We start from the raw sequence: 15,386 nt of genomic DNA on the forward strand, positions 1-15,386 counted from the left end.
GGGCCGGGGACAACTGCAACCGAGGTACATGCCCTTAGCGGGAACTGAACCCGGATCTCTCCGGACCATAGGCCGACGCTATAACCGCTGAATCAAACCAGCCAGGGCTATAGACAAATTTTAAAAACAACATTTTTTTCCCTGATTATAAAAGTGACACTGGCTCATTATAGAAAGCAGGTATCAACATCTCTTTCCACATTTTGGCTTTTTTCTTTCATTAGTTTTAACAAAATCAGCAACATACTACCGGTATAATTTTGTATCTTTCTTTTTTATGTCATGAACAATATCCTATATATATAAATGGTCTTAAAAAACGCGTTTTCTACCCAGCCAGTGTGGCTCACTGGTTGAGCATCAACCCACACACAAAGAGGTCGCTGGTTCGATTCCTAGTCAGGGCACATGCCCAGGTTGTGGACCCAGTCCCTGGTGGGGGGCATGCAGGAGGTGGCCAGTCAATGTTCTCTCTCATCAGTGTTTCTAACTCTCTCTCCTTCTCTCTTCCTCTCTCTCTAGAAAATCAATAAGGAAAAAAAACGCTATTTCTAGTGACTTACAATATTTTATTATATGGATGTTCCGCAATTTATTATTTTTTATTTATTTATTTTTTATAACAGGAGGGAGAGAGGAAGGAAGAGAGAGAGAGAGACATCGATGTGAGAGAGACACATCAACTGGTTGCCACCCACACGACCCCAACCGGGGCCGGGGGTGAACTGCAACTGAGGTACATGTCCTTAGCGGGAACCAAACTCAGGACTCTCTGGTCCACGGGCCGACACTCTAACCATTGAGCAAAACTGGCCAGGGCTCCTTATCTTTTTATGCCTAGTTTTCTGAATGAGTAAAATGTAGCCAAATAAAATGATGGAAAATGTTTCAGTAATTCGGTGCAAGGTGAGAGGCAGAAAAGGAGTTATTTGACAAACCTGGGCATTTCTTCTACTCTCTAAGCCTATTTTTCACTTATAAAACAGGAATAATAATAATTGTCCATAGGATAAACTGAGTAATGGATGGCATGGAGGCATTGGCCAAGGAGTTTGGGGGCTACTGTGAGTTAAGGGAACTAGAGTAGAAAGATAACTGATTCCTTCCCAGGCCACTAACTAAATTCTGTTTGTGTAGGCCCACTCATCATAGTTTGTGGCTTTTGTGGCATAGTCATCTGCTCAAAACTTAAAAGTGAGAGGGAATTTTGTTCCCAAGGTCATAAACCTTAGCCCTGCCCTTGGGTACAGCATGCTCTCTGCCAGCCCTGAAACAATACCCTTTTATACAAATACTATTAGATATAATGAGATAGGGCAGTGACCTTGGGCTTCTGCATGAGATTTAGAAGACCACATTTACACATTATTTTAGCATGCGTTATTTACAGGAAAGCTTCTCACCAATTACTAATGTCTATTTTATGCTATGTCTTAGTTTCTTTTTCAGAGAATGACATTTTTCTGACCTTGTTCCTAATTTCTGTTTAGGAGTCCATACCTTTCAAACTACGTGCACTTTGCAACTGTGATTTTTTTTTTTACTATTTCTGTGTGTGATTTGCCTTTGATTGTTGATTTCCAGCAACATCTTCTCTTCTGCCTAAGGAACTGGGGAGAATCACAGAACGTTAGGCACTGACTTAATAGCTTTGGAATGTGCATCTATCCCAAAAGAGGAGCTGTGACCAAGAATATGGTTGTCATGTTTCAAATGCATATTTGAGTAGTACTTTTCCCTTCCTTTGGATCTACCCATATGTGTTGAATAGAAGCCTTACAGAATGAAAGGGAAAAATAGACAACCCATAAATTTCTAGTAGTCAGGAATAAAGGTCTTTGAAATGAAGGAAGGGGCGAGGAGACACTGGCCCCACACACTGAATTAGGAACATCTGCCTCCATGAGAACTTGAATGAGAGAACTGGAATATTGCCATTCTTCTTCTGTCTTTAACCCATTAGTCAGGGTTAACACAGATCTCCAAATGGTGCTTTAAAAGGCTGATATATTCCATTAATTTCAAGGTTCTAAGCCAGGAACATTGGAAGAGATGGGAGCTTCTTCTGAGAAGTCCATCCTGTAGGTAAAAACAGTGATCTATCTGAAAAGAAATACCGCGAGAACTGATATGCCAGTGTATTTTTGTTTTAAAATAAAAGCTTTGGGGCAGTACCAACACTGCATAGTATGGTGGCCAAAAGGTCAGACTCTGAATTCAAATCTAGCCTCTGCTACTTTCCAGCTCTGTGATCTTGGGTAAACCACTTACCATCTCTTTGCCTGTTTCCTCACCTGTGAAAGGAGGATGGTAGTGATGGCAGTATTAGAGTTTTATTGTGAGGAATAAATAAGTTAATATATATAACAGTCTCAGAGCAGTGCCTGGCACAGGTGAGCATGTCAGAGGCGTTTCCTCTCATTTTCAGCATTGTTACTACTCCCCCACTACTGCCACCACCACCTCCTGGGCTGCAGCTATACCATGGGCTTTGACATGATCCTGGCTTGAGTTCTAGCCCTGCCACTTACCAGCTGGGTGTCCTGCTTAAGTCTAAAAGCACCTGTTTCTATATTTGTAAAATAGAAGTGCTAATAGTATCTATTTCACAGGGTTTTGGTGAAGATGAAATGGGATGATACCCATGAGCTTGAGCACAGTGCCTGGAGCAGTAAATGCTGGCTGCTGTGTTGTTGTTACTGGGTGGCTCTCACCCAAGGTTTCACCCACAGCAGAGTGTTGGTCTCCATTATGAGTTGTGTCTCAGGTAATTTGTTCTTACCAATAAGCAAAAATTATAAGTTTCATTTTAATAAGGGAAAATTATTTTTATTTTTATTTTTATTTACTTTTTATCCTCACCCGAGGACATTTTTCCATTTTTTTTGTTCAGATAGAGTGGGAGGGAGAGAGAGGAAGAGAGAAAGAAACATTGACGTGAAGGGGACACATCGAGTGGCTGCCACCCGCATGACCAACCAGGGCTGGGGACAAACTGCAACTGAGGTACATGCCCTTAGCGGGAACCGAACCCAGGTCTCTCTGGACCGCAGGCTGACTCTCTAACCGCTGAGCCAAACCAGCTGGGGCGGGAAAATTATTTTTAAAAAGTCATTAGAGGCCCTGGCCGGTTTGGTTCAGCGGTTAGAGCATCAGCCTGCGGTCCCAAGAGACCCGGGTTTGGTTCCCGCTAAGGGCATGTACCTCGGTTGCAGTTTGTCCCCGGCCCTGGTCGGTCGTGCGGGTGGCAGCCACTCGATGTGTCGCTTTCACGTCGATGTTTCTCTCTCTCTCTCTCTCTTCCTCTCTCTCCCTCCCACTCTAAAAATAAAAAAAAAAAAAAAAAAAAAAATAAAAATAAAATAAAAAGTCATTAGAGCACCCGACTGGTGTGGCTCAGTGGATTGAGCATTGACCCATACCCCAAGAGGTCGCCAGTTCAATTCCCCGTTCAGGGCACATGCCCAGGTTATGGGCCTGATCCCCAGTGGGGGGCATGCAGTAGGCAGTCAATCGATGTTCTCTCTCATCGGCTCATCGATGTTTTTATTTCCTTCTCCCTCTCCCTTTCTCTCTCTCTAAAATCTATAACGAAAAAGAAAATTTAAATAAAAGAGAGAGAGAGAGAAAAGTCATTAGAGCTAAGTCAGAGTTATCCTCACCACGACATGAGTGCTGTTCACTTCCATTTTGAGAAGTGGAGAGTGCTCAGAGGAACAGCCTTGAGCTCCCAGGATGGCTGCACCCCAGGGACACCTGTTGGGCACAGGGCCTACATTTGAAAGTTGGGTATTCTGTGTGGGGGCAGAAACACAAGTCTGAGAATTACTGGTCTTGGGGTGCTGTCCTTTCTGCCACAGAGGGTACTGTTCACACACTTCCATATTCATGCTCTTCCATGTGGCAAACCTCTGTTCCTATGTCTTTCCACACTAAGTGTTCAGCACCCCCAAGCCCAGCCATTCTATTCTGTCCAAACATGGAGATGCCAGGAAAATACTTGTTTTGACTGTTAAAATTACTTTTCTATTCCTTTTGCGTCGATGTTTCTCTCTCTCTCTCTCTCTCCCCCTCTCCCTCCCACTCTATCTGAACAAAATATTGAGAAGTGTCCTTGGGTAAGGATAAAAAAAAAATTACTTTTCTATTACTTTATTATTATTATTATTATTTAATCCTCCCCCGAGGATATTTTTTTTCCATTTATCTTCAGATAGAGTGAGATAGAGGGAGGGAGGGAGGGAGGGAGGAGGAGGAGGGGGGAGAGAGAGAGAGACATTGATGTAAGAGAGACACATTGACTGGTTGCCTCCTGCACAACCCCGACCAGGGCTGAGGACCAAATTGTAATTGAGGTATGTGCCCTTGACTGGAATTGAACCCACGACTCTTTGGTCCATGGGCCAACACTCTAACCGCTGAATCAAACCAGCCAGGGCTTTTTTCTATTACTTTAAACAGCTTACTGTAACTTGTCCTGACTTTTATTCATTAATAAATATTTATTTAATGCCTGCTATGAGTGAGATATTTTTGGATTTATAGAGATAATTGAGAAAATGTCTGTTTAAGAAGCTTATAATCAAGTTAGATAGGCAGGTTGTGTACACAAGAACTGTAGCAGAAAAACATTGACTCCAGTGTTCTTTTTCCTTTTCCTATTCAAGAATGACTCCATTTTTAAGCTTTTTCATTCAGGAAAAGTAATACATTATATTTGTTTATAGCTTGGTTCTTAATTCTTTGTTGTTCATTATAAAAGTATTACATGCTCATTGTATAAAATTTGGGAAATGTATAAAAATTAAAAGGGACATAAAATAACCCATATTTTATCAACAAGAAATTACTATTTTAATGTGTTTTTTAAGTTATTTTTCAAGCAACTTTTATACAATTGATAGCATTCTTTTTACTTATATCCTGTTTTCTCTTTCATTTTAGTCATTTATGTAATCATTATTAAAATACTTTATAAGTATAATTTTAATACCTAAATAATGTTTCATCATATATTATTTATAATTTATAACCACTCCTTATATGTTATACATTTTGGTTGATTCCAGTTTTTCTTTACTGTGAACAATATAATAATAAACACTTTGGTGTATGAGTCATCTGTGTTTCTGATCATAGATTTCCATAGATGGACTTATTCATTCAAAGAGTAGAAATATTTGTAAGGTTATTAATACATTTGGCTTTGTTATTTTTTGGCAAAGATATTTAACCTAACAAAATTATTGACTCTGATTGATTTGACTATTACCTTAACTACAGCAGATACGTAATCTCTGCAGATCTAACATTCCAAGTGTTGACTATTCAAGAATGACTCCAAAGTTGATAACATAAAGTAGTTTACATATTTACTGAAGCACAAAATTTAATCACAGGGGCCTTGAGGCTGGTGTGCAGAGCTGGGTCTCTTGGCTGGTGAGTGACCAAGGCTGCCTAGCATGTTTTCCTGGTCCTCTGCAATACCTCTCAAGCATTGCTTTAAATTAAAAAAAAAATTTTAATATAGAGAACTTTCATCAAAACTGAAAAGGAAATTAACATATGCATAGAAAATATATGCCTATAAGAGAAATGTGACAAAAAAACCCAGGCGTTTGTACAGATATTTCCTTATTAACAAAAGTGAAGATTGGCAAAGCTCTACTACTTTCTAACTGCTTGTTATTATGTATTAATTTGTCATTTCTAGAAAATAAATTTAATTTTATTTTTGGTGCCAATTATAGAAATGATTCTCTGTATTTATTTTTTAATCCTCACCCAAGGACATTTTCAATGATTTTTAACGAGAGAGAGAGAAAGAGAAACATCAATGTGAGAGAGAAACATCGATCGGCTGCCTCCCACATGTACCCCAGCTGGGGCCGGAATCGAACCAAAAACCTAGGTATGTACCCTGGGGAATCAAACCCACAACCTCTAGGTGTGTGGGATGATGCTCCTAACAACTGAGCCACACCGGCCAGGGCAGAAATGATTCTCTTTATAATAAATCATGAAATAGTTATATTTATCTTTATAATAAAATACGAAAATAAATACATTAATTAAATTATCAGACAGTGAACTGCTACAGATATTTCCCCCTGCTTTAATTTTTTAAAGAAGTTTTTTGTATTTTGGTGGAATTATCTTATACTCTAGCTTGGAAAGAAAGTGTGTGGAAAACAATTTAATCAGTGTCTAGGAGCCTGTGAGCAAACTTCACACAAGAGACATTGCTGAGACCAGTCACAGATTAATCTCCGCTTAACCTTGTACTTCTAAGTGGAACCACCCATTCTGCCAGCCCTAACATCACAGTGTAAGATCATCTCCCTCCCCTCTTTGTTTGAGCTATTCCCCTTGAAGTGTCTTTCTCTCCCTTTGGTGACAGTAGTGGTGGTGGCTACACTTGCCTCCTGTCTGGTCCCCAGAATATTTCTTGCTTTTATTTCACAGTCCATTGGCAAACTAGTGCCCCAACCCTTCACATCCGGGACCTGCCTTTTCCTCCCTCTTGGAGGGACTAGGATTTCTGCACGCCTGGACTTTTCATATGGTGATCTGCCTTGTGGCCCTGCCCAGTATGTTAAAGACCTAGAGTGTGTCTCCAATATGCCAACATCACCCTGATTATATGGCTGTGGGTGCAGATGGAGTCAGGGCTGTATGGTTTCTGGCTTCTGTGTAGCCTTTCTTAGGCTCTGGGGGCCTCTTGGCTCCTGACTAGCCAGCCTCTTGCCTGTCTCTGCGACACAGCCTGATCTGAGCCAGAGGGCCCGAGGCCGCCTCATACTCTGTAATTTGGCCTCAAGTCACCATTGTTGGTTGGCCTTGTGCCTCAATTCTGATAACTGGACTCTTGTCTGGATCCTGGGTGCCAGAATCCCATGGTAACCTGCCTCATATCCCAGTGCCTTGTTTTTATCATCCTCCCTCCCAGGGACTGAGTCCTGCCCTAAAACACAGTGACCAGTGCACCTTTCTGATGGCAACTGCCCATTTTGCCTTTCTGATTGGATTCCAGAGTGCCCCAGATTTCTCACTGCTCAGCAGCGCCTGCAGTCAGGAAGCCTCTGTTCCGAACACTTATCTCAGCAAATGGCAACTCTGTTCTTCCAGTTACTCAGGCCAAAACCTTGGAGTCATCCTTAACTCCTCCTGTTCTTGCACATCCCACAGCTGAGTCTTCACAAATTCTTGGTTCTCCAATTTAGTATATCCAGATTCTGACTACCCTGCTCTGAGATAATCATCTCTGCCCTGGATTCTTGCACTAGCCTCTGATTGGTCTCCCGGCTTTTGTCCTTCTCCCTTCCAGCAATTGTAACACAGCCGTTTGAGTGAACCTCTTAAAATATGAGCCAGATTATATCACTTCTCTTTTCAGAATCCTCTGGCTTCCCATCTCACTCTGTAAAGCCAGGGTGCAAAGTGCCCTGTAAGGCTCCAGTGTGTTAACTCTCTGCTCTTACATATGGCACATCTGTCCAGCATCCTTCCTCGCTTATTCCACTCCAGCCACACTCGCCTTTTTCTCTTCCCCCAGGTATCTGAATGGCTCCTCCCTTCTCTTAGCTCATTGTTCAAATATCTGTCGTCAGTGTGGCCTGCCCTAAAATCGCCACCCTCCTTCTTTCTTGCTTAATTTTTCTCCTTCTCACTAGCCTACGTACTATACATTCCTATTTATTTATCTTATTTATATTTTGTCTCCATTAAAATCTAAGCTCCATGAGGGCAAGGGCACTGTGGTTCACTGATGAATTTCCAAAGTCTTGTACAGTGCTTAGCCAGAGTATGAGTTCATTAAGTATTTGTTGAATGAATGAATCAGACATTTGAATATCTGCCACGTGTCAGCACTGTTCCAAGCGTGAATATGCATTATCTCATCTAATTCTCACAGTAACTCTATATGATGGGACTTTGTGATTTCCATTGTGCCTATGAGAAAACTGAGTCTAATAAGAGAGGTTAATGGACTTGACCAAGAGGATCTGAGCTACAACACAAATATTCCGATAGGGCAGCACATTAGAGCGAACATAGACTTTGTTATTAGACAATCTGCGTTTAAGGCCTGGCTGTCAATTATTTGTTGAGTTGAAACCTCTTCCAGCTTTAGTTTCCTCAGTTAAAAAATATGGACAATTGTGCCCTGGCCGGTTTGGCTCAGAGGTTAGAGCGTCAGCCTGCAGTCCAGAGAGACCCGGGTTCGGTTCCCGCTAAGGGCACGTACCTCGATTGCGGTTTGTCCCCGGCCCTGGTTGGGTCGTGTGGGTGGCGGCTACTCAGTGTGTCCCTTTCATGTGGAAAGGGCACTGGCCTGTGGACCAGAGAATCCCGGGTTCAGTTCCTGCTAAGGGCATGCACCTCAGTTGCATTTTGTCCCTGGCCCCGGTTGGGGGTCATGTGGGTGGCAACCAGTCGATGTGTCTCTCTCACATTGATGTTTCTCTCTTTCTCCTCCCCCCCCCCCCCCGCCTCCCACTCTATCTGAAGATAAATGCAAAAATGTCCTCAGGTGAGGATTAAAAAAAATGTGGACAATGATCCTCCCTCTCAGAAGGATTACATGAGGTCATGGGTATGTTGTTTTCATATGTATTTTCTTGATTGCTGATGAAGTTCACAGTATTTTCATATATTTGTTTGCCATTCAGGTTTCTTATTTCGGGAATTTTCTGTTCATAACCTTTGCCCAGTTTTATTTTTTTTCTTATAATGTTGCAGAAAGTTCTTCGAATGGTAGAGATCCATGTTGTCCTCTGTGTTACAGTTTTCCTCACACTATCATTTGTCTTTTGATAATGTTTCTGGAATCTTTTATTCATGTAGTTAAGGATCCAGTGTTAGTGACTAATCAAGTCAGTGGGAATACAAATTATTCATTCAACAAATATTTACTGACTACTAGGACTCTGGGATGTCCATTCAGTTAGGACAACTCTAAGTCCTGACCTTCAGTTTGCGTCACTGATGGTGGCTCTCAGCTTTGGTTTTAGCAGATTTTTGAAACAGAGTGTGTTTTCTCAGTCAAGTAGACCCAAACATTTCCCAGACTTTGGTCACATAGTCAGAAATTTCAAAAGAGTTCTGGAATTTATGGGCTTGTCTCCAAATGATCAGGCCTACGTTGTCTCCTCTGTGGCTTACTCCACCTTCCCTGCATCTCCAAGGCATGAACAGGGCAGATGACAACTACTGCAGACATCCTGATGGCGTGAATTCCAAGGGCAGCCTCAGAAACTAGACACGTAATTCAAAACCTGAGAGGCTCTTCTGAAAATCATGTGACATAATGTCAGGCCACCAACTCTGCAGATCCTCAAAGGTCTGGGTGTTGCAGCGCCAGTGCCTCTGTCTCATCCTCCAGATTCAGGTTTAGTCTGTGGAGATGTCTTACACAAGAACTATATTATTAGCCATTTGGGGGTTCAACAAAATGGGTCTCTCGAAACCTTTAACACCACACAAACCCTTAACTTTGAAAAAGCAGCTTCAGTAAATCTCTCCCGTAAATCTCTACAGCCTGCCATCCAGTGCATCAAAATAAACACAGCTGTCACGCTCTGCCTTACTGTCTCAGCTAGTTGTCAGGAGTGTGGTCCCTGGAATCAGACTGGGGATCTAATGACCAGTGTCACCACTAACTGGCATTGGGACCTGAGATAGGATCCTTAACCTCTCTGTACCTTAGCTCACTCATCAGTGAGATGTGGCTACTAAATAGTACCTAATGTAAAGTTGTGAGGATTAAATTAGTTAATGCATGCATATCTTTAGAACATGTGTATGCCCAACACGTAGTTATTGCTCAACACATGTTGCAAAGTTCTTGGTACAAACTCTTCTGTTGCGTGAAGTACCAGAATCAGGGCATACCAGCCTTCTAATTTGACTTCAGTAAATTGTTGGGACCATCTTTCCCCCCTTTCATTGCAGGTACTCTATTTAGGGCTAGAGAACTAGCTTTTGCTGTTCATATAAATCTTTTGAAATTCCAGACAGACTAGTTACATCCTACTCATTCTTCACTGACTGCATGAAATTCTCTTGTTGAAAGTCTTCATTGGCTATTCCTGGGGTCAGCAGGCTATATGCCCACGCCCTGACCCAGGGCAGCTTCCAGGGAAACCCAGAGAGCAGACAGGCCTGGGCAGCAGCAGAACCAGCAGCAGGACAGAGCCAGGTCTGTGATTCCCTCAAATTTTGATTCCATGTTAGATTCAGATCATATTCATAAAGAGCCATCCTCTTACCTTTCTCCTTGAATCCAGCCTCTGACTGCAGAGTCAGAAAGGGAGAGAGAGGCACTGCATTTAAGGCAGTGATTGTCTCTAACTAAACTTCAGTTTGCACATTTTTTGGCAGTAGAACCAGCCAAAGTTTTGTTCCAATCCCCTGCAAAGTTTCACAATAGTCAGAATTGGTCTCTATGTTATGAAACAGCCCGTTTTTATATTTTAAACCTTAAAATGAAGCTTTAGTTGTTTATGAGTACTTTGGACATTTTCCAAGAGTCAGGATAACATCTGTAGAAGATTCTACACAAGGCTTGATGCCAGACACCAAAGTGGTTTCCCCATTCAAAGGCAATGGTCTGTGCTTCAAGGAACTCCCTGGGTGTGGAAACTGGCAATAGCTAGCTAACTAACTAACATCTTAGCCCTTTTCCATCTTTGCCTCCAAACTCTTGGGATTGTGACTTCAGAAAGCCCTTCCCTGCCCCATTTTTTCCCTGCAGCCTCTTCGGAGGCAGTCACCACGGTAACCGCCTTCTTTACCAGCTTTGCTTCAGTGCAAGGGAAAGCACTTCCCCACAGACACTGATCAGATAGCTTAACAGTGGTGAGGAGACAGCCCAGCCACTGAGGGCCTGACTGCTTGTGGACCCTGTGTCATTTAACCCTCACACCAGCCCTCTGAGACACGTATTCTTATCCCCATTTTACTGGTGCTTAAACAGTAATGTTCCCAAGGTCACACCAGTGGTAGGTGACAGAGTCTGGGCTCAAACCCAGATTTATCTTTTTCAGGCTTTTGCTCTTAGTTTGCAAATTAAACAAGTATAGACACATAAAATCAATTTTTTTCAGTTAGGAAATTTTTTTTTTTTTCTTTACTGATTTTAGAGAGAGAGAGGAAGGGAGAGGGAGAGAGATAGAAACATCAATGAGAGAGAACATCAGTTGACTGCCTCCTGCATACCCCCCACTGGGGATCTGGCCCACAACCTGGGCATGTGCCCTGAGCGGGAATTGAACCGGCGACCTCTTGGTGCATGGGTCGATGCTCAACCACTGAGCCACACAGGTTGGGCTGTTTTGTTCTTTTTTTTCTCAGTCTTGATAGATGCCTTTTTCTAGTCCCCTGGGGCCATCAGATGCCCAGGTCAATGTGACTTTGCTTGGTTCCTTCTTTTAGATTATATTCTGCTTGTTCCCTCTCTCAGCCACCTGAGAAGTCTTTTTGATACTTTAATCCTACTTTCAGTCTTTCCCTTGACTATCTAGGAAGTCTGTCCTTGGGTTAGTTAACTCTCCCCTGAACTGAGATTTTCATGCTGGAACTTGGTCAGGAAAGGCCAGAAATAGGAGACAAAAACCAGGATGAAAGGACTTGGGGGAGTTGGGGTGGTGGTGGTGAAGGGACAGTTAACAAAGGAAAGAGCCCTCAAGACTAGGAAGGCAAGCAGGTAGGGGTCAACCAGAGCAATGTGGCCACACAGTCATGACTGTTTGTTCCTGTGGACAGCTGAGTCTGCCAGCACTCTGCAGCCTGAAGAGCTCAGGGACCTGCTGTTGAATCGGAGGCTGCACTTATCTCTTCTCAGTATCTCCCACCCACCCGCTGTCTTGTCATTTATGAAATTGCTCAAGAGATGCTTTCTGCCAGCCTGTGCCTGTTGAGTCTCTTAAGTAGTTTGGGAGGTTAATTTAAAATGAATTAATTCAGAACTATAATTTAAATGTTTGAAGCAGCTTGTAAGTTAAAATGTAACTCAAAATGGAGCAGAGAGAACGTTAAAGGGGAAATATTTATGGGAAGCAAAACATAGCCTTGACTGGGCTTCTGCCAATAGTGGACGGCTCTAATTTGGAATAGAGATCTTTCCATATTGACTACTTGCCCTGGCAGATGAATCAGAATTCTTAGAACCAGAATAGATCCTGTAGCTCTTTTGATGCAATACTCTTATTTTATAGGTCAGAAAATTGGAAGCAAAAAAAAAAAAAGTGATTAACTTAATGTTACTCAGCTAGTAAGTGGCTGATGGAGCTTATGGAATTGTCAATGAACACTCTATACTGTTTGACCAACACATTTGCCCTTTGTTTCTGAATGCAGTGGAAAAAGAAATTTATCCTTCCTTCCTTCCAAAGAAGATTATCACCATTAGTATTAGTGTTGCTACCACTTCTAACACTACCACTATTGGTGAAAATCTATTGAATTTGCACCATGCATCAGACACTATGGCTAAGTGCTTTGCATACATTATTTAATCTTTCCAGTACCCCCAGAGTTAGGTACTGTTACTGTCTCTATTTACAGAGAGAGTGGAGGCTAAGAATGATTGAGCAACTTCCCTAGACCACAGCCATAGCTGGTAGAGCCAGGTTTCAAGTCCAGGCTCTTTGATTCTGGAGTTCATGCTTGTAACTACTAGCTGTCCTTCTGGCAAATTTTTTTTTCTCCTTTTGTTGATTACTAAAACAGAACTATTTTCTCTGAATGCAGAAGTTGAAACTTGTTGAAGAAATTCAACCAGAGTATTTCTTGAAGAAAAAGAAGCCGTTTCCTGATTTCTTCATTTGTTAACCCTGTGACATCATTAGGGTGGTACTAGCAGCTCCCTTGCCTTCACTTCACATATAGGAATGAAATGGCGATAATGCTTTAGGAACTTCTGAAGCTGTTTGGAGGGCTAGAAGCTCAGTCCTCCTCTTTGGTTCTTTCTGCCCTACATCTGGCCCTTGAAGCCTGTGGAACTCACCATCCCAGTCATTGAGTAAAGGCAGGCAGCAAAGGCCCCAAGACTAGTCCCTGCAGTCACTATAGAATTCTCTTCTTGATTCCTCTCTGCTTTTATTACAAACCCTGTCTTGCCCTTGCCAAAACCTCAGCTCTGAACCCTACCTTTCAAGCCACCTCTGATCCTTTGGACTTGTTTATATTTGCCATGGACGGAGAAATCAGGAAATAGGAAATTCACCCAAGAAAGAAATCTTTGGGAGTATGTTTGTTGTCACTGTAAGCAATGACATGTAGGTTAAAATAATAATGAGATACCAATACTCAGGATTTAGACAGCTGGGATTCAAAGTCTCCTCCACCCTTTATGGGCTTTGCACTAAAGAACTTAAGCCTCTAAGCCTTAGTTTCCTTGTCTGTAAGTTGGGATAATAATGGTACCATTTCACAGGGTGGTTGTGAAGATTAAATGAGATGATGTATATGAATCATCTAGCACTGCACCTGGAATATTGTGAATGCCCATAAAGGCTGATTATTATCAAAGTAATAATTTAGCCATTTTGCTCATTAACATAGGAAAGATTTTGAGTTAATACTCATTGTTGGTGAGGGAGTAATAAAATTTGTTCTATACGTTATTACAGTTATTGTAAATTGGTATACATCTTTTTGAAAGGATTCTAGCAATATGTATGAAGTGTTACATATGTATGAAGTGATATTCATATTCTTTGGGGGGGGGGGAGTATGTGCCCCTAGTGGGAACCGAACCTGGGACTCTCTGGTCTGCAGGCCAACACTCCAACCGCTAAGCCAAACTAGCCAGGGCAATATTCATATTCTTTGATGAATTCTACTTTTGGGACTCTAAAATAGAAAGTAATTCAAGGTATGAAAAGAAAACTTTAGGCCTCATTTACTTGCAGTATTATTTATCATAGTGAATAATTGATTTGAATAAACTGTGATACATGTGTTCAGTACAGTTTAAAATTATGAATGTAAATACTGCAGCTACATGAAAAAGTTCTTATATCACTGTTGCTAAGCAAAAAAATTTGAAGGGAGGTAGAAAATTGTATGCACTGATAATAGGAGTCTGAAGTTTTCACACAGCTGCTTGGATATTGCTGGTCTGTTTCTAGGGTTTCTTTGATGCTGTCACTCTGATACTTCTTTTTTTTTAATGTGGCTTAAAAAAAAAGATCAAGTAACGAGGAAAACATAGAGCCCAATTCCATGCTTGAGTCATCCCCAATTGCCAGTCCCTCATCTTGGGCTAGGAGTAAGGAATGGAGGGGAGTAAGATGAAGCAGGGCTCAGAGATGCTCAAAGAAGTCACTTGTATCTTAAATGGGTTTCTTCTCTAAGTCTGGAACTTCTCTCTGTAGACTGTTGGTAGGGAGAGCAGGAGGGATATGTGAGTTAAGTATAATCTCTTACCCTTGACCTCGTCACTTCTAGGGACAGCCTCAGTGAAATTCCTAACAGTTTCTTTAGTCATACATACATAATATTCACGTTCTGACACTTCCTTATAATGATTATTTGGGGGGAAAGAATAGTAATTTTTAGAAGCTAATTCAGTAGGCTATAAATAAAATCATTTTTTTTTTAATATTATAATAGCCTGGCCAGTGTGGCTCAGTGGATTTTCATCGCGTGGACTGAGAGGTCCTGCTTCCATTCCCAGTCAGGGCACCTGCGGCTCGATCCCCAGTAGCGGGTGTGCAGGAGGCGGCCGATCAGTTTCTCTCTCACATCGATGTTTCTCTCTCTCCCTCCCTTCCTCTCTAAAAATTCAATAAAAACATATTTTAAAAAATAGTGATCCATCCTCCTAAGAGTTTAACCAATCCAGTAATTAATGAAGTACAGAGCCAAAATCCCCAGGAATGAGAGGTAGGTTAGTGGCAAGAAAGATCTGGGGTATCTGTGGTCTGTTGTACTCATTACTTGATTATAAAAACAGTGATCTTTACTTTGGCTTATAAAAGCCTCATGTTTTGACAGGGTGCAGAATGTTCCCCAACCAAAATGACTGTGTCAGAAGGGTCTTGTCAAAATGTCCAGCTTGGGAATACAGCTATGAAAAAACATGCCCAGGGAACAAAAACACTGGATGAAAACAGTGGTTCTGTTTGGATTATAATTCCACCTCCCCCTTCTATATTCCTAAATTTTCTATAATATGGTTATATTTCTTTTGTAATAAAAGTCTAATTTGACAGTTATTTATTGAGCATCCTCTATGTGCCAGACACTGTGCTTGATGCTGGAGATAGGACAATGACTCAGACAGGCACAGTCATTGCTTGGTGGAACTTCATTCCAGTGGGAGAGGCAGATGATTTTGCAAGTCATTGTGAGACCATCTGATAAATCCACGTAGAAGA

General features: G+C 41.7%; 1 protein-coding gene across 2 annotated transcripts in view; it reads left to right on the top strand.

Annotated features, from left to right (window-relative positions):
- CRTC3 (CREB regulated transcription coactivator 3) overlaps positions 1-15,386 on the top strand; it is a 93,434-nt gene that overhangs the window by 19,490 nt on the left and 58,558 nt on the right. The gene's annotated exons all lie outside the window — the stretch shown is intronic.

The sequence above is a fragment of the Molossus molossus genome, unplaced genomic scaffold (assembly GCF_014108415.1).
Source record: "Molossus molossus isolate mMolMol1 unplaced genomic scaffold, mMolMol1.p scaffold_m16_p_24, whole genome shotgun sequence".
Taxonomy (NCBI): Eukaryota; Metazoa; Chordata; class Mammalia; order Chiroptera; family Molossidae; genus Molossus; species Molossus molossus.